The sequence below is a fragment of the Orbicella faveolata genome, unplaced genomic scaffold, assembly GCF_042242905.1.
Source record: "Orbicella faveolata isolate gen_17 unplaced genomic scaffold, um_ofav_v1 contig_24, whole genome shotgun sequence".
Classification (NCBI taxonomy): Eukaryota; Metazoa; Cnidaria; class Anthozoa; order Scleractinia; family Merulinidae; genus Orbicella; species Orbicella faveolata.
In genome coordinates, this window is record NW_028301552.1 from 26,977,501 (window position 1) to 26,998,414 (window position 20,914).

The following is a 20,914-nucleotide window of genomic DNA, read 5'->3' on the forward strand; positions in this document are numbered from 1 at the left end:
GGCCTTGGAAAACTTGATGGTCAATATACAATTAGATTGGATGGAACTGTCCCGCCTGTACAGCACGCCCCACGTCGCATTGCAGTGGCATTAAGGCCTCAGCTCAAGGATACATTGGACGCTCTGGAAGCACAAGGTGTCATTGCCCAAGTAACCACGCCCACCAGATGGATAAGCTCCATTGTTGTTGTCCCAAAGAAAAATGGAAAGCTGCGCATATGTCTTGACCCTAAAGACCTGAATCGTGCCATACAAAGAGAGAAGTACCAACTCCCGACAGTGGAAGACATTGCGACACGCCTCCATGGAGCCAAAGTCTTCATGGTCATGGATGTTCGTAATGGTTTTGGCATGTAAGCGTAGATGAAGAATCGTCATACCTGACGACCTTTCAAACGCCATTTGGCCGCTATCGCTGGAGGCGCATGCCGTTTGGCATCTCATCAGCTCCGGAAGTGTTTCAAAGGAAAATGTACGAGCTCATTGAAGGTATGACCGGCATTGAGGTAGTAGCGGACGACTTCATTGCAGTTGGATATGGCGAGACATTTGAAGAAGCGACACGAGACCATGACAAAAATCTTCTCAACTTCCTCAAACGATGCGAAGCAAAGAATGTCCGTCTAAATCCGGAGAAGCTGAAATTGCGACAGTCGCAGGTGCTTTTCATTGGGCACATGGCAACCGACCAGGGACTAGAGGTAGATCCTGCCAAAGTTCGAGCTATCATTGAGATGCCAGCCCCAACAGACAAGCTTGGAGTACAACGACTTCTGGGACTGGCCCATTACCTCGCGAAGTTTCTTCCACACCTTTCAGATGTCACCAAGCCGTTAAGGGACTTAACGCAGTCTAATGTACTGTGGGTCTGGAATGAAGCTCAACAAACGGCGTTTGAGAAGCTAAAAGAGATGGTGACACGCACCCCAGTTCTATGCTATTACAATCTTAAAGAGGAGGTCACATTGCAGTGTGATGCGTCCCAGTCTGGGCTTGGGGCAGCGCTGATGCAGAATGGACAGCCCATCGCGTACGCCTCACGAGCACTGACACCGGCTGAAACACGCTATGCCCAAATAGAAAAAGAATTACTTGCAATTGTTTTTGCTTGTGATCGTTTTGATGCATACGTCTATGGCAGAGACCTGGTAAATGTGGAGACCGACCATAAGCCCTTGGAGCCAATCTTCATAAAACCACTGGCTGCAACCCCGAAGCGTCTTCAGCGGATGCTGTTGCGCCTGCAGAAGTATAATTTGCAAGTCAGGTACAAGAAAGGAAAAGAGATGCTTCTTGCAGACACACTGAGTCGCGCCTACCTGCCAGAGGTGAATGCTACTGAGTTTTCAAGAGAGTTAGAAGACATAGATCACTGTGTATGGCTTCCCGTGACTGAGGATTGCAACAACTGAAGAACGCAGCGGCAGATGATCCAGTACAGCAGAAGCTATGAGACATCATCAGAAGCGGATGGCCTGAGAACAGGGCACAGGCTCCTGAATGTGTGCGCCCTTACTTTGACGTGCGTGATGAGCTAACCATCCAGAATGAGCTTGTCTTTAAGGGGCAGCAGATTGTTGTTCCGGCAGTTTTAAGAAAGGAACTTATGGAGAAGACACATGCATCACACATTGGCATTGAAGGAAGCATACGCCGAGCAAGAGACACCCTGTATTGGCCACATATGACCACGGAGACCAAAGAGTACATCTCCAGATGTGACGTCTGTATGACTCATCGCACTGGCCAAGGAAAGGAACCAATACTGCAACATGAGTTCATCGCACGGCCATGGGCTAAAGTCGCTGCTGACCTCTGTGAGTTCGACAACAGAGTATTGTTAGTTGTGAGCGACTACTACAGTAACTTTATAGAGGTAGCTCGCCTGAGCAGCCTTACCTCCCGTGCTGTAATCAAGGAGCTGAAAGCAGTATTTGCAAGATATGGTGTACCCGACACCCTTGTCACGGATAATGGTTCACAGTTCTCCTCTGCTGAATTTGCAGTTTTCGCAAAGACATGGATGTTCGAGCACAAGACATCGTCGCCAACGTATCCTCAGTCAAATGGAAAGGCAGAGAAAGCGGTCCAGACCGTGAAAAACCTGTTTAGAAAGTGCAAGGCATCCGGAACGTCAGAATTTCAAGCACTATTAGACTGGCGCAACACGCCAACAGCTGGAATTGGAACCAGCCCTGCCCAACGTCTGATGGGCCGCCGCTGTAAGACACTGCTCCCCATAGCAGGCTCCCTATTACAGCCCAACTTTCCCACGGAAGAAGATACTCGCAAACTGGTGGGTACAAAGCAACAGCAACAGTTCTATTACAACAAGCAAGCCAGTCCCTTGGAGCCAATCAGTGTAGGGGACGCAGTACGTATGAGGCTTCCCGGTGAGAAAACGTGGAGTTCTGGAACATGCACAGCTGACGCAGGCCCCAGGAGTTTCAGAGTACAAGTGGGTAATGCGGTTTACAGGAGAAATCGAAGGCAGCTAATCAAGACAGGAGAATCAAACGAGGCCACATTGCCAGGAGACATAGCTGCCCCAGACAACCCTGCACCCACAAGTGTTGAAGCTGATGAATCTGCCCCACCCGAAGAATGCCCCCCATGGGTGTTAAGAGAAACCACCAGGTCACAGAGACCACAACGGCACTTAAAGCCACCCGGTTGGTTTAAAGACTTTGTTACCTCTTAAGGAGAACTTTGTTGAGAACTTATTATGACAGTGTGTTTTGTTTTAACATTCTTTTGGAGAAAGGGAAGATGTGACAAGTTGCGTGACTTGCTATTTGATATTTAACCACACGAGTTTTGTTCTATTGTTGATTAAGCCAATCAAATGTATTTACGCATCATTACACAACCATGTGCAACAGATCTCACAAAGCAGTTGAACCAGATGTAGTTTGCGTCATTTGTTGATCAGAATAAATCTCCGTTCCAATACTCGAATGCTGCTTCTTACACTTTCCTTGGTAAAACAGAATATAGATGAGGTATTAAATCCAAGTAAATCTAGCTATGATTCTTCACTAACTGAACATGATATTTTCAGCTCTGTTGGTATTACAGAAGAACAGTATCACTCAGCACTAGCTACTTCACCAGACTCTAATTATGAGTTACATTTAAAAAGACCAGTTGACAGTTGTTTCATAAACAACCACTTCATCGCTGGTATAAAGGGGTTTGAACCCAATGTAGACTTACAGCCAGTGTTTGATCATTACAAATGCATTACTTATATCTGCTCTTATTTCACAAAGGATGAAACAGAATGTTCACAAGAAATAATGAATGCAGCCAAAGAAGCTAAAGCTGCAAACATGAACATTAGAGATGGCTTAAGAAAAATAGGTGCTGCATTTCTATCAACAAGAGAGGTTAGCTCACAGGAATGTGTATACAGGTGCATGCCTGAACTCTGGCTAAGGAAAATTTTCCCTGCGACGGTGTTTGTCAATACTGACTCGGTAGACAAACAGGTACGAAATACAAAGACAAAACAAGAACTTAATGACTTGGACGATGAAAGTACAGATATATTCAAATCCAACATCATTAAACGCTACTGTATTAGACCAGCCTCTATTCCTGCTGTAGATAATCTTTTCCTTGCACAATTTGCAGCTTATTACTACAAGGACTATAGAAGGAAAACAGTGAAAGTATTGATGCACAACCAGAAGTGCTTACAGATGACATAACTGAAATTCAACATAGCAATTCTATTGATTCACCATATTTGCCTAATGATGAATGAATTGATGAATACTGATAAAACTATGAGGTGTAGAAAAGTCAAAGCTATTATCAGATATCATACACCAAATCAAAGAAAACAACCTGAGCTATTTTTCCATCATCTACTTATGCTCTATTACCCATGGAGGGATGAATCTAACCTCCTAGGAAGTGATCATACATATGTGTCAAAATTCAATGAACCAGGAGTACAAAACATTGTAGAACATAACAGAGCAATCTTTGAACCTGACTCAGAAGCAGTGACAGAAGCATTGCAATGGCTAAGAAACAACCACGGCACTGTCTAACATTCATATGACCCTATAAATGATCAAGAAAATGCTGAAATACAACTAGAATTCCAAGATGAATCGTCAGCAGGTGAGGTATTCAATGAACAAGTACCCTCACAGCTTGCTGCAAATTCCCAAACTACCAAAAATCATGTTCCATCAGCAATAACAATGTAACATATAGATTTAGGCCAGCCTAAAAGTGTAGCTTCTGGGCCTGGTTGTTCAGAGCCTGAGTAAGCTAACCCAGGAAAAGGTAGAATTTTGATTTGAGTTTTCAACTTTGTGGTGAAGTTTTCTGTATATTGTTTGGCCTTCTGTTTTGAGTTTTAATAATCACCAGATGTGACCCTCCATGGGAAAACAGGGATAAAGGTAATAGCACGCTCACAACACACTAACACAGCACGCTTAGTGTGTCCTAAGAGACGCTTTATGCACATATTAAATTCGTAGAACAATGAAGGACACACAATGCTTTGTTTGGAAGAAGTTAACACGCTAAACCTTTTGTTTTAATTAGCGTGCTAACTGTAACATGCTTAGTGTGCGAGTTAGCAGCTAGAACACTCAAGTACACGCTAGAACAAAAGGAAACGTGGCAGAAAATTTGCGATTTCCCTCGCTGAAAAAAGTTGCAATTTTATTACACTCTAAAATACAGTGAAAATAGCGACAATTAGGCTAATAGCATTTTTAAAAGCAACAAAGAACAGGAGAAAAACTAGTCGGAAAATTCATGACCACGTTGAACGATGAATAAGAGACAGCATCTGAATAACATCAAACACCGGCATAACATTTTAAAAATTGATCACCTTCCTTGTTAGAATGTTAGTGTTCTTGAAATGTAAGCATTTCTTATGACCTTTGAGTTTCCTTTGCTCCGGTGTAAAGTACTGCTGATGATATATCCATGGTTGACCGTGGTTGTCACATTTTTTTTGCACACGTAAATTCTGAAAAAAAAACTTATTATGGGATTTAAAGATTTTTTGTAACTATGACTACGAATAAACATAATAAATACATCTGTGGGTCTTACAGTTTATCATAAGTTGTTATGCAACTAAACATGGATTGCTCTAGAACGGAATTTTACATGTTGTGACAGATGTTGATAGTTTTGATAAAGTTGCCAAGTTGTACTTTGAAGTGTGAGATAATGCCGATGATGAAGAGGCTTATGACCCACCTTGGGACGAGGATGACAGTTCAGAGAGTGGCGAAGAATCTAACGAGGAAGAAGATTCATTGTGTATTACAAGCCTGGAATTGGACTTATCAGAGAAAGTAAAAGTAATTGCATTCGCCACAAATACATGCAGCTGGAAATTTGGTGAGGGCGAAAAACCGTGCAGTGCAAGCCTTTCGCTGGATGAATTTGTTGAAAGCAGAAACAACTGTCATGAGCTGACTTCCACGGAACTTGACCTGGTCATCCTGGGTGCTATCCACAGTTCACTGAACTGCAATGAAGTTAACATTTCCGGCCGGTCACACAAACATCGCCAGCAAACACGTATGACTTTTTATTATCACGGTAAAAGAATTTACAAGACATTCTTATTTTTTCACTGCATAAACAAAAACCGATTCTGTAGCCCTGTTAAACACTACAGGAAGAACGGATTGTGTGCGGGTGAATGGAAACAAGAAACGACTTCCAAGTAGTGAGTCGTCTTCAGAAACCATCTAGTAGGTAGTCAAATTTATCCTGAACACTGCTGAAGAGCAAGCACTTCTACTCCCAGGACGTGTTCCGGGATTCAAGAGAATTGATGTGTGTCTCCTGCCATCTGTCCTTACAAAGCATGGTCTTTGAAAACTCATTGCAAGATAAGTGCTAGTCAAGGCAAGAATCATGATGTATACTCTAAGTTTTCGCTTATCAAGACAAGAACTTCATAAAGTTGTTCATCAAAAACCTTCCTAAGGGCACTAACATTGGAATATCCGACAACTTTCCAAAAGAAGTGGATGAGATAAGAAGGAAGTTATACCCCATTCTCAAGGCTGCCAAACGTGAAAAGAAAGAAGCGTACTTTAAGGTAGAAAAACTTTTAATCAACGGCTTTCTCTACCGAGGACCGGAAGCAGCTCTTTTCCCTCTGTGTGGATGTTTAATGAACGGTTAGTTTTAAATATGTTTAATTGACTCTTGCTCTGCCGTACAACTCTACCATTGCTAAATTGCTGCCGCTAGTACCCCAATTTTGACCCAGTCAGTAAACGCCACACAAAAGCATAGGTAAGTCTGAAGTAGTGAGTAGCTTGTGTTGTGTGTTGTTGTGTTTCTGTTTTAAGTATGTTCAAATGTATTTATCTATCTAACTTTAACTTGGTCAACAAAAGAATATTAATACTAAGTTATGATATCTTGCCGCACAGTAACTATAGTATAAACAAGTGCTTAATTTTTTCTCTGGAATATTGTGACTTCGCCTCCTGCAGAGAATCTAAATGTATAAAATTATATCGCTAAATGTAAGAGGGTTAAACGGTTTGAGAAAGCAAAGACAGGTTTTTTTGCTGGCTACATCAACAAAAAATCAGATACAACTTTTTTCCAAGAAACTTATTCCTCGTTCGATACTATCGGAAGATGAGAGACAGAATGGGGAGGCAAAATCGTATCTAGCCATGGGTTGTCTCATAGCAGAGGAGTTATGATTCCATTTAAACCATGGCTTGACGTAAACATTAAAAAAGTTCCCTCAGATGATCATGGGAGATATATTTTAGCAGAGACTGTTATTGATAATACAAAAGTTGTACTGGTTAATGTTTATGCACCAAACGATCCAAACCAACAGGTTGTATTCCTAAGGGCGCTTTCAAATAAGATCCTCGGCAAATGTGGAAATGAAAATCTTGTGTTGGGGGGTGATTTTAATTGCTTAATCGGCACTTTAGACAAAAGAGGTGGCAAACCTGTTGACATTAGAAAAGCTTCCACTATTGAACTCAAGGCTTTGATTAAAACGCATAATCTGCTTGATACCTGGTGCTACAAAAACCCAGACTCATTTGGCCCTACGTGGGCGAACCCCTCAATGAAAATACAATGTAGACTAGATCACCTCTTTGTTTCAAATCAATTGAGTAATTGAATTTGCGAGAGCAAAATAATTCCAAATATTTATTCTGACCACTCTGCAGTCGTGCTCTCTACATCTTTCTCCGAACATGAATCGCTTCGTGGGTCCGGCTTCTGGAAATTTAACAACTCGATGTTGTCGGACATGAAATATGTAGAATTATCAAATTTCTTGATTCCAGAGTTCACCAAAAAGCATCAGGGAACTGAGGACAAGGGTTTGTTCTGGTAAATGATTAAAGTGGAAATCAGAGCATTTACCATAAAATTTTTTAAAAAAAAAAGCAAAAAGCAAGTGTAACAAAGAGCCTGCCCTTTGTTGGAGATGATCAAGCTGCAGTGCAAGTTCCAGACAGCGTACAGTGATTCCCTAAGGAGTGAAATAGAAAGAACAAAAACCAAGCTTTCAAAAATAGCAAGTGGTAAGACGCGTGGCACGATTATACGTAGCAGAGCGTGCTGGTATAAACATGGCGAGAAAAACAGTATTTCTACAATTTAAAAAAAACAAACCAAAGGAAAAAACATATAACAACCTTAAAAGTCAATGATCACGCAAAATTAAACGACCCGAGAGAGATTCTTGAAGAGGAAGAGCGCTTTTTCATACAAATATATACATCAAAAACATGAATCCAAACAGCTCGGAGTTTATCGAATTCTTTAATATGGAAAATGTATTATCAGAAGAAACTGCAAACATTTGTGAAGGTATTATGTCTATCGATGAATGTAAACGAACGCTTATGACAATGCAAAGCAATAAAACACCAGGTACAGATGGCCTTACTTCAGAGTTTTATCACTTTTTTTGGAACCCTGTTGGTAAATTCATGGTGGAAAGTTTTAATGGTGCATTTCAACACGGATCACTTTCTATCTCTCAACGACAAAGTATTATTTCTTTAATCCCAAAAAAGAATAAGAATGCGGAATATTTAACAAATTGGAGACCAGTTTCGCTACTTAATGTTGACTACAAAATTGTGACCAAAACTATTGCTCTTCGCTTGGAAAAGATCTTGCCAAGTGTAATACATCCTTGTCAGTCCGGCTACGTAAAGGGTAGATTCATTGGAGAAAGTATCAGACTAATAGCAGACACAATGGACTTCACTAAAATTAAAAACAAACCAGGTATAGCTGTTTTCTTAGATTTCGAAAAAGCTTTTGATTCAGTTGAACTTTATCCAAAAATGTTTCAAATCTTTCAACTTTGGACCAAATCTCCGGCAATGGATCAGCGTGTTCTATAAAGACATCTCTAATTGCGTCATTAACAATGGCGTTGCCTCTAAACACTTCTACTTAGAACGCGTTGTCCAACACTAATAAAAATAGTTTGAAAATTAGAACTGAAAATGAACTAAAGCGACCTTGTTACATGTGGTTCATTTTACATCAGTTGGTTGTGTTGGTTCTGAATTTGACATTGGTTTAGCCAACATTGTTATGTTTACAGCAAGGTAAAAACGATGCACAGATTGCACAATATATGTCCTGGAGTCCCAGACTGCTAATTGATGTGCATGCTTGGTTACAAATTGAAAAACTGGCAATGAAAATGTTTTGTTTTTGCGATTTTTGTGTGCCAAAACTTTTTTGAACAGAAAACATCAGGCATTTGAACAGCTCAAGTTTGTTTTGAACAAATGTCATAACTGTGGCTGTTTGAATGGATGAATTCAACTTTACTAAACTATAATGGTGATGGCTTTTTTAATCTCAAATTTTTTAAAGCTGATAGAGAATTGAGTTTTGCAATAGAGGAACACCGCAACAGATCAAAATCAGGGGAGGTAAGGGCAAAAAACTTCTCTTTTAAAACCAAACAAAAAAGTAAGTACCGGAAATAATAATTTGGTAGAGACTGGGTAATAAGTTGCCAATAAGATCGGTAAACATCGACAAGGCGTCAATTAACCGTGCAAACACTGGAAATGAATGTATTTCCATGCAAAAATGGCACTCGATTAATGCTGGCTTATTTGGACGCAAAGTTTGTCACCATGCATGCAAGCTAGCAAAGTGAATCTCCGCATTAAACGACACTACAGGAATTTGTTTGAAATATCATGGAGAAGAAGATTCTAAACGAATTATATCAACATTTATTGCTCAATGTTTTCTTTTAAAATGAAGTGGCAGTGGAAATAGTGCTTCTTCACACATGTTGTCACGAAGGCAGATCAAACACTGAGTTCAACAATTGAATGGCTTGGTCCAAGACTGACGTAAGTGACTTTTTTGGGTGAAAAATGATTTTTTTTGTTCAAAAGCGCCCGAATTTTTGCGTGTTGTCTTCAATTGAGTAGAAGAGCATAGCCCTGTACATTTTTTTAGCTGGTTTGTGCTTTGTCTTCGGAAAAAAGAAAGAAACATTAGGACAACGGTGACTTCAAAACAATAATACAGGGCTGCAAAACGAAATGGATGAACATGGGCCTTAAAGAAAGATGAGCCTATAACTTGACAGTTACAGTAAAGGTAACATAACGCCATGGCTAGCATTAGACCTAAAAGCAAACCCTAACCCTTGGCCTAGGGTTAGCATTTAGTGTTAGGGTTACCGTTTTAGTGCTAGGGTTTAGGGTTAAGGCTAGGGCTAGGGCTAGGGCTAGGGCTTAGGGTTAGAGTCTCTAAACACTTTGTGCTAGGGTTAGTTCTATTTTGGTGGTAGCCTAGGGAAAATAATAAAACAAGAAAACACTTCATTTCATAAACACAGCATGCATGATCGTGAATCTAAATAAAGTCAATGACCAGTGTCTATTAGCGGTGGTTACCTATCTTCTGAGAGTGAAATGTTTTGCAATCAGTGAAAACATGAAACTCGTTTACAACAAAAGAGAGTTCGGTTTGCATTCTTTCAAAAAAAAAGTGAAAATCACTAGCGAAATGCGACATTTCATAGGTGCTACTGCGATGTAAAACGTTTAGAAATTCAATGAGCTATAACAGCGCAGCTTCCCATTACTTTGACTGCGTGGCAAATAACAAATACCTTATAAAACATATTTCGTGAAATGTTGCCACAAGGAATTAATGCTTGACATTCAAAGAAAGACGATTTTTCCAAATTACAGTACTTGAACGGCTGAGTCAATCTGAAATTCCTCCGTCTCCGCGATAATTAAATACCCTGTATATTTGTGAAAACACTGAACTGAATCTAAGTGGGAAAACCGAAAACAAACGGAAAATATATAGCAAAAGGAATGGCATATTTAAAGAAAAAAGACTTACACTGTTGTCTCTTTCTCTCACCATCTTCTAACCTCACAAACAAATCATTCCATTGGGATTCCATGATAATAAAGGCAAGTAATCGAAAGCTGCTAGTCCATAATATGATTGGCGTTTGTTTGCCCCAGTTCCCGAAAGGTCAACTGTCACACCGTAACACAACAATGGTCAACAATCGCGACTTTGGATGAATCATTTCTCTTACATGAAAACATTGGCCATTTATTCCTGGAAAGAATCGGGGCTTAGGGCTATTTTTGTCTAAATGAAGTAATACATTACTTTTCTCAGTGAAAAAAATATCTTTTCCATCGATTCTGTTTTAATTAATATTCCGTTGGCCGAGCAAAATGTAACTTTGTGACGTTTTCCATTGCCGACTGAGATCGACTGACAAGACCTATCGAGATGCATTAAAGATTATTATGGGATATCCCTGAGCAACTTCAACACGGCAAGGCCTACGGGTCGACTAAACAGATTTTTTAAGAGTCTAAAAGTACTTCTTTATTTCCAAACGTTCTGCAGAGGAACATTTGGCAAATGGGCCACTTCTCGCCATCGACTCATTTTTTTGCATGAGAAGTGCTTTCAAACTCCTCGCCTGGTTTCAGTGTGCCTTCGATTGCTTAGCGATCTTGGAACAGCAACACATCTCGCTTCTTTGAGATATGCTAGTGACTTACGGGTTTCCGGACTTAATGAAGTCCTTTTACCGCCAGGCGGGCGCAAATATGTGTCAAATAAGTGGACTTCATGCAACAGGTGAGGTTTCAACTTGTCTGATCGAAAGCTTGATGTTGTCTTGCGCGCCAAAATAATGCAAACGCAAGCTTACGTCACAACGTAGTTGAAGAAATTCATTTCCAGATCCCGTCTTTGAGCGAGTAAACTTTTCACTTTGTTTTATACATCAGGCGAAAAAAACAAGGAATCCAAACACAGGGCAATGTTTTCCTATTACATTGGAGACCACATGCAAAAATTTGGCGCTTTTCAACGAAAAAATCATTTTTCACCCGAAAAAGTCAGTTACGTCAGTCTTGCACTAAGCCATTCAATTATGCAAACATTACGATTGAAATTTAGCCATTTGTGGAAACTGCGACCCAACAACAAAGAACAATCGTTTAAATACAAACACAGTGAAGTTTCAAATAACGGTAACTGATATTGTTTCTGTTACCGCCAAATATTTTATGGTTTTTAATTTCCTTTCTAGCCTTTAAAACTTCTTTGTATTAATCCTAGGACGTTCTTTTTTGTGGTTATTTTTGCAGATGTGTTTGCCCACGTATGGTAAACAAAACAAAGAAATCTATTATGCTTTGTATTAGGTAATATTTCTTCTAACGTGTTCAAAAAAACCAGTTCTAGCCAACGTGTTAAGATCAAACTCTTAGGTTCAACTCAATGCATGTGAAATCCCTCACGTGGACACAGAAGTAAGTTTTTTCATTATTGAATGTCTTTTATTGTCTTTGCATTACCAAACGTTTCTTTCCTAAGTTTGTAGTAGTTTTCCAGCTAGCCTAATTGTAGTTTCTACTTCGTTATTTCGTTTCTTAGTTTTCGAAACTGTTTCACCGTTTTCACCATTTCTCAATTGTTTCTCAACAACGTTTCTTTATGACGCTTCTATACATTGCTTCGATATTCGATTCGTTATGCTTCGCATCATCTGTGTACATCATTTCACTTCAATAAATGCTGTTTACAATAAACTGTGTCACGAACATTATTCTGGGGAGTGTTTGAAATGCGTTTAGAATATCTGTGACGAGAGGATACGTGATTCACAAAACCGCCCTGTGAGTAATGTTAAGTTCTGCGCTCACATTCGTTTCGAAAATTCTTGGCTAAAGTCCTCTAATGTCTCAGTACGCACCAGTTAACATAAACGTCACGGTATTATTAAAATGCTTGGTTCGTCTAAATTTTAAGGAAAATGGCTGGTTCGAATGAACGTGATATGGAAGCAAAAAAACGCATGTGGTCGGACAATGGGGCCTTAGAAAACGTCACGAATGCACATGGCGATGACAAAATGGAAGATGATGAATTCATAAATGCTAATCTAGACATCGATAAAGCGAAAGAAATACCGCTCAATGAAGATCTTGATAACGACTCAGAACTAGGAGCCTCGAGCGTAAGGTCTTGAAAACTTACCGAGAAGGGCCAAGAAGAAAAAATTCGGCGTCTCAAAAACGACCAAATCACTGCATTAAGGGCGGTTTCCTGCAAACGGAGAGAAATGACTGAATTGATGTGTGACGAAAACAATCTGCACCTGGTAAAGAATGAACTTACCGATCTTGGCAGATTATGTCAACAATTTCAAGATGCTTATGATAGACATCTTCATGAATTAACTTTACCGGAAGACAAAGAAAGAGCGGCTCTCCATTTCAGTTCAAAAGAAAGTGAAATTTTTGAATACCGGAAACAAGTGGTGGATTGGATAGAATCTGCGAAGAACGCCTAACTGATCAATTAGACTGCCTTTCAGATAAACGCTCGGGCTCGCAGCAAACGCATGTGTCACGCAAGTCACACAAGTCGCGCTTGTCGATATGCTTGTCTTCTTCGGCCCGGGCACAAGAAAGAGCAAAGGTTGCAGAGTTATTGGCTGAGAAATCCATGCTGAAAAAGAAGCTACAACTGGAAGTAGCCGAAAAACAACTCGAGCTTGAACTTAAGATTGCAAAAGTGCAAGCAAGAGAAAGGGCTTTTACTGAAATCGAAGAGGAGAAAATTAAAAAAACTTTGAACGACGACAAAACTCAATTTCTTAACCTTCCGGAAGCGAAATCCTCTTCTAATGCAAAACGCGCACTGCCTTCGTTGGCAGCCACAACCATGGGTGGCAGACCTCATGTTAAAACAGAAAGTGAAACGCGCCATGTAGCCTCACCATTGAATCCAGCATCTGAATTTTACCTTACCTTCCCTCGCGAAATCAAAACCAAAACGAAAAGAGAAGATGGTGACAAAGTGCCCAGCCAGACAGATGAGGAAGAAATTCTTGAAGAAGTATTTAAATTCTAACACGAACAAATTCAGCAAATGATCACTTCGCAACGACAATTAGCCACTGCTATATCTCTTCCCCAACCAGAAATTCCAAAATTCAATGGGGATCCAATGGAGTTCAAGACTTTAGTCATGGCGTTCGATGCATGTATACACTCAAAGGTAGTTAATAGCACGGACAGGCTTTATTATCTTGATCAACGTCTTGCTGGACAACCAAAGGAGACGATAGGTGGTTCCCTCCACATCGAGCCAGAAGAAGGATATGAAGAAGCGTGAAAACTTCTCGAAAAGGAGTACAGAGACCCACGCAAGGTCTCTACTGCCTACATGCAGAAATTCAGCCACTGGCCATTCATTAAGTATGACGATGCTCCAGCCCTAAAGCGCTTCTCCCTCTTTCTTATCAAATGGAAGAACGCAGTGAAAAGCCTCGCACATTTGGCTGTTTTGAATCATCCTCCAAACTTGCAGACCGTCATGCAGAAATTGCCAACAAACTTGCAAACAAAGTGGCGCAAAACCGCAGTAAAGGGCAGATGAAAGGACGGAAAAGTTGCAAGCTTCGTAGACTTGACTGAATTTGTGGAGCATGTGGCTGAATCTGCAAACGACCCGATTTACAGCAAAGAAGCGCTTGACAGTGCCAAAACAAAGCCCAAATCGTACAACCCAAAAGTTCCAGCTTTGTCACAACCTTGGATATAGATGCCAACTCCTCCCCTCCAAACGGGGCTGGGTCTCCCCACCTAAATATCACTGCTGACCGATGCCCTCTCTGTGAGAAGCCACACGATCTCGAAGACTGAGAAATCTTCAAGAGAAAACCGGTAATGGAGGGAAGAACAACTCTTAAGGAAAAATCCTTGTGTTTTGGCTGCTACAGAAGATATCACGTTTCCAAGAACTGCAAGAAGAGAGTGTGTAAGAAATGTAAGAAACCACACCCCACCCTACTACACATGGATGACTTTTCATTCGTGAAAGAAAGCAACGCCGACGAAAAGCTAAACGGGAAGACTGTTAAAGTCAACAACGCCTGCATGGATATTCCGCACAACGACAATAACGAACATATTATTTTGCAAGCTATTCTTCCCGTGATAGTTAAGCAGAAGGAGACCAATAAGGCAGTGAAGACCTATGCCTTTTATGACAATGGAAGTGTAGCTTGCTTCCTTACCAAAAGCCTGAAAAACATCTTGGAAGCAGCAGGCAAAAGACAATGCTGCAGTTAGGAACTATGCATGGTCACAGCCTCGTTAAGGACCTGGTGGTTACTGATCTGGACGGCAGAAATCCTATTGAATTACCACAAGCTTACACAAGAGACGAGATTCCTGTCGGTCATGACCAGATTCCAATGCCTGAAATTGTCAGTCGCTTAGATCATCTTAAAGAAATTGTTAATGAAATCCCAGCCTACGATCACGATTTGGACATTGGCCTGCTAATAGGAAGTAATTGCCCAGCTGCGCTCGTTCCGCATAGCATGGTACCAAACAAGGGCGATGGTCCTTTTGCTTTAAGACTCAATCACGGCTGGACGGTCAGCGGTCCTCTGCAAGTAACAACGGAACCATTAACTAATAAAGTAACCGTAAACAGGATCGCAGTGAGAGAAGTGGGGAGCATAAAAGAAATCGTCAGCCCTAAGTCACTACTGAAGATGTTCGAGCTCGACTTCAGTGAGAAAGCCTCAAGCAACCTTCCAGAAGAACTGGGCCATTGCCAGGAAGATAGAAGATTTCTTACGAAAGTGTCCAACGGTATCCGGCTTACAGCGGGTCATTATGAAATCCCTCTCCCTTTCCGGCAGTCTGAAGTGGATCTACCGAACAATCAAGAACGAGCCGTTAAGTGAGCCTTCTGGCAAAGAAAGAAAATGATCCAGAATAACCAGTATCGGAACAATTATGTAGCCTTTATCAACGAAATAATCAACAAAAGTTACGCAGAGGTCCCTCAAGAAACTCTGAAGACAGATCCTGCTAAGGCGTGGTACATACCTCATCATGGCATGTACCATCCTAAAAAACCTGAGAAGATCAGAGTGGTTTTCAACTGCAGCGCCAAGTTTGCTGGAATGTCCCTGAACGACCAACTACTCCAAGGGCCTGATCTTACCAATTCTCTGGTCGGCGTCCTAACTTGTTTCAGACAAGAGCCAGAGGCCTTCATGGGCAATGTCGAAGCCATGTTCTACCAAGTCGTTGTTCCTATAGAGCAACGCAACTTCTTACGTTTCCTGTGGTGGCCAAACGGTGAACTGAATGCTCAACTTGTGGAGTATCGAATGACTGTTCACCCCTTTGGAGCTGTGTCTTCGCCAAGATGCTCCAACTACGCCCTACGAAAGACAGCAGATGATAACGAAGAAGAACACGGAAGTGATGTTGCAAGTACCATGCACCGCAACTTCTACGTGGACGAATGTCTCCGTTCGGTCAGCACAGAAACCAAAGCCAAGGAACAAATCGAAGGTTTGCGTCAAGCATGCGCTAAAGGTGGATTTCGTCTTACTAAGTTCATCTGCAACTAACGAAATGTCCTTGAGTCCATTCCCGAGGAAGAATGTTCCAAAGATGTTAAAAGGTTGGATCTAAACTATGATGCGCTACCCATTGAACGTGCTCTTGGTGTACAGTGGTGTGTCGAATCCGACACATTCAGATTTCGCATCACCATAAAGGATAAACTGCTTACAAGAGGAATACTTTCAATTGTATCTTCCATCTACAACCCTTTAGGATTCGCAGCACCCTTCACCCTGGCTGTTAAGAAGTTGCTTCAAGACCTTTGTAAAGACAAGCTAGGTTGGGATGATGAACTTCCTGACTCTTACCTTAACCAATGGGAAAAATGGCAAAATGAGCTGCCGTTGCTCGAACGCATACTTGTCCCTCGCTGTGTGAAGCCAATAGACTTTACAGAAGTGAAGTCCAGACAGCTCCACATATTTTCTGACGCGAGCTCCATGGGCTATGGCTCAGTGGCATATTTACGTCTTTGCGACAAAAACGATCGCATACACTGCTCTTTCCTGATGGGAAAAGCATGCCTCGTGCCGATCAAGGCAGTGACAATCCCACGCCTGGAACTGACTGCTGCCACGGTCTCCGTTCGCCTCGGCGAGATTCTCAAGAAAGAACTTGATGAAAAACTTGACATCATCCAATATCACACTGACTTGGTTACAGTGCTGCGTTACATCAGCAACGATCAGAAACGATTTCAAGTTTTCGTCGCCAATCAAGTCCAAATGATTCGTAACCTGTCAGATCCAAGTCAGTGGAGATACGTGCACACAAAAGAGAATCCTGCCGACGATGCCTCTCGTGGATTAGATGCTAAAGCACTGAACGAACAACAGCGTTGGCTGAAAGGACCGAAGTTTCTGTGGGAGCCCGAAAAAGATTGGCCTGCGCAACCATCATCATTTGGCAAAATTAGTAACAAAGATCCAGAAGTCAAGAAACAAGTGAATGCGTGTGTAACAACGATCACAGACCCATCACCTACATCCACCTTAATGAAGCTACTCCAGCATTTCTCCGACTGGTATCGCTTAAAGAAAACCGTTGCGGTTTTCTTGAGAGTGAAAGCCATTCTCCAAGAAAGAAGATTGCATTAAGAATCAGTGCAAAACATGGCTCGTCCAGCGCCATTAACGTTAAGGCAAGAAAGCTTAACGAAGACCACTCATCTCTTACCGTTCAGGAGCTAGAAGAAGCAGAGCACGCAATAATTTGTTTCACTCAGTCCCAAAGCTTTGATACAGAGTTGAAGAGCCTCGATCAAGAAAGCGATAACAAACCGGGACATGAACGGACACGCCCCCAGAAGAGCAAGACCGAAATAAGAAAGACCAGCTTCCTTTATCACTGGATCCATTTGTTGGTGGAGGTCTTCTACGAGTCGGTGGCCGATTGAATTATGCTGACATTCCAGCAGAGTCCAAACATCCCATAATCTTGCCTCGAAAGAGTCACGTGACAACATTAATTATCCGTTACACGTACGAGCAACTTGGTCACGCAGGACGTGGACACGTCCTTGCTAAACTACTCGAAAGGTACTGGATTGTCAGAGCTAACTCCGTGGTACGTCAGCTGATTTCCTCATGCGTCTCGTGCAGACGAATTAAAGCCATGCCCCAAGATCAGAAGATGGCTGATTTGCCAGAGGACCAAGTGACCCCAGCACTGCCCTTCACCTATGTCGGAGTGGATTATTTTGGTCCCTACGTTACGAAAGAAGGTCGCAAGGAACGCAAAAGATATGGAGCACTGTTTACATGCCTCATAAGCAGAGCAGGTCACATTGAAGTCGCCCACTCGCTCGAGATAGACTGCTTCCTTAATGTACTTCGCCGTTTCATCACCCGTCACGGTCCTGTACACGAGATAAGGAGCGACAACGGTACCAATTTTGTTGGTGCGAAACGAGAGCTAAGCCAAGCTGTCAACAAGATGGACCACGAGGAGATTACAGAGAAGCTCTGCCAGCAACAGATTGATTGGAAGTTCAACCCTCCTGCTGCAAGCCACATGGGTGGAGTCTGGGAAAGGCAAATTAGGACCGCACGTAGAATCCTTGATACTCTCCTACATGAACACGGGAGTCGTTTAGATGACGATTCCTTACAGACCTTAATGTGTGAGGTTGAAGCTATGATTAACTAAAGACCGCTCACCGCTATCTCAAGTGATGCTAAAGATCATGTTCCGCTATCCCCCAATCAGATCCTGACAATGAAGACAAGCATTGTTATACCACCACCTGGCAAATTCCAGTGCAATGATGTTTACATGCGCCAACGTCAGCATCGAGTTCAGTACCTTTGCAACCTGTTCTGGTTGCGATGGAAAAAGGAGTACTTACCAATGCTCCAAGAGCGACCCAAGTAGAACAAAGACAGGTGCAACTTGAAGGTCGACGACATTGTCCTGCTGAAAGATGAGAATGTACCTCGAAATGTTTGGTCAATGGGCGTAGTTATAAAGGTGGAACCAGATGCTAAAGGTTTTGTCAGAAGTGTTGTCCTTAGGACCCAAGCAGCAGAACTGTGTAGACCAGTGAACAAGCTCGTTCTCCTACTCACTACAGAAGAAAGAATGGATGCTGATGATGATGGGAAATGAGTTGCTGACAAGCTTACATGAAAGCCTGAACATTACTTGAACTTTTAATTGTATTAATAGTTTCTTAGTTCCTAGGAATCTAGGTTTCAGTATAAGATCTTTCGCTCAGCCTTTATAATTCTTGCCTTTATAGTTTTAAACAGCTTTACAGTGTTTAAGGGGCCGGAAATGTTACCGCCAAATACTTTATGGTTTTTAATTTCCTTTCTAGCCTTTAAAGTTTCTTTGTATTAATCCTAGGACGTCCTTTTTTGTGGTTATTTTTGTGGATGTGTTTGCCCACATATGGTAAACGAAACAAAGAAATCTATTATGCTTTGTATACGGTAATATTTCTTCTAACGTGTTCAAAAAAACCAGTTCTAGTCAACGTGTCATCGTATTAAGATCAAACTCTTAGGCTCAACTCAACGCATGTGAAATCCCTCACATGGACACAGAAGTAAGTTTTTTCATTATTGAATGTCTTTTATTGTCTTTGCATTACCAAACGTTTGTTTCCTAAGTTTGTAGTAGTTTTCTAGCTAGCCTAATTGTAGTTTCTACTTCGTTATTCGTTTCTTAGTTTTCGAAACCATTTCAGTGTTTTCACCAATTCTCAATTGTTTCTTAACGACGCTTCTTTACGACGCTTCTATACATCGCTTCGATATTCGATTTGTTACGCTTCGCGTCATCTGTGTACATCGCTTCAATAAATGCTGTTTACAATTAACTGTGTCATGAACATTATTCTGGGGAATGTTTGAAACGCGTTTAGAACATCTGTGACAACGAGAGGATACATGATTCACAAAACCGTCCTGTGAGTAACCTTAAGTTCTGTGCTCACAGTTTCAATCGACATCCAGTCGCAATGTTCGGCAATGTTCCATTCGTTCTTCAAAAACTCTTTTAGCACACTAGTAAAATAGTTTTTTACACAAAATATCGCATGCTTTAAGCATGTTGTGCTATTTCACACACTAAAGCATGTTGTCGCATGCTAGCTTTTGTTTTTGAAGTTTAACACACTTTCTTGTTTGACCGCATTGTTAGTATGAGCATGCTTTTTTGTTCTTTGTGTGTCCAACCAAACAAAAGAGCTTGCTAATGAACTGTGCTCCTGAACACGCTTTAAGTGTGCTGAAGCCAAATTCTTCTGTTTTAGAGTGGAAGCATGTTGTGAGCGTGGTATCACCTTTATCCCTGTTTTCCTGTGGAGGGTCACATATACACAAAACAAAGCAGCAAAAAACATTTGTATAGAAGAAAAAGTTATAATTCGGTTAACTTTTAATCCTGGGTTAGCGTTAACCGCCTTCCGAACAATCCTGCCCTGTTTTCAACAAGTTAACCTGACATGAGCCTGCAATCCAATTGAAAACGAGCACTTGGCCAGCAGTCAACTTCAAAAATATGTGTGACCTTGATGAGCTGTAAACTTGAGCCTGCAATATGGTCACATGATACTGGTCTGCAGATACCTTGTTTTGACAGATGTCAGTTGATCATGACATGGATGTCCAATATCAAAGAAGTGCATGATAAAGCAAGGGTGCATGTCTCTGTCAACCTATTATTTGGAGTATGGCCGCCATGTTACACGACTCCGTCATCGTTGCTGTTGCTGTCATGTGTACACGCCCATGAGCAATACCACTAGCCATGATAACCACGAGAAAATCAACTCATGGGTTTCCTTTTCTTTCCTATATGAGTATGGGGCTCCGCTTGGCAGCCCTTCGGGCCGCCAGAGCTCCACTATAATCAACCAACACAAATATCTGATGACCAATTGCGTCAATCAGTTAGATCATTAAATACTATGCAATGCAAAGCATATGACAGGGTACTTTCATGGGCAAGAAATAAAATGAAGAACCTCAACAGCCTGAAGTCACAAAATGTTGAACCAATTTATCTGTTTATAACTGGAGGAGGTGGTGCTGGAAAAAGCCATTTGATTAAAACAATCTACCACACTGTTGTAAAAACGTATAAAAATGCTCCAATGAATCCTGAGAAACCAACAGTCTTACTAGCAGCACCTACTGGAGTAGCAGTAATAAACATTGATGGTGCAACCATAAACACAGCATTAGCAATACCTAAAAATACAGGTGATGTCCTACCTGCAATGTCTGACCAGAAAAGAACACAAATGAGATTATCACTGTGTGAGCTGAAGCTAATAATAATAGATGAGATCTCAATGGTTGGTAACACTACTCTCCTCCATATTCATCAGCAATTAAAAGAGACATTTGATACTAACAACTCGCAGCTTTTTGCTGGTGTAAGTATTGTTGCTCTCGATGATTTATATCAGCTACCACCAATTTAAAGAAAATTAGTTTTTG

At 41.3% G+C, this 20,914-nt stretch overlaps 1 pseudogene; it reads left to right on the forward strand.

Moving 5' to 3' along the window:
- Nucleotides 1-3,013: 3,013 nt before the first annotated feature.
- Nucleotides 3,014-20,898, forward strand: LOC149111154 (uncharacterized; annotated as a pseudogene).
- Nucleotides 20,899-20,914: the final 16 nt, after the last annotated feature.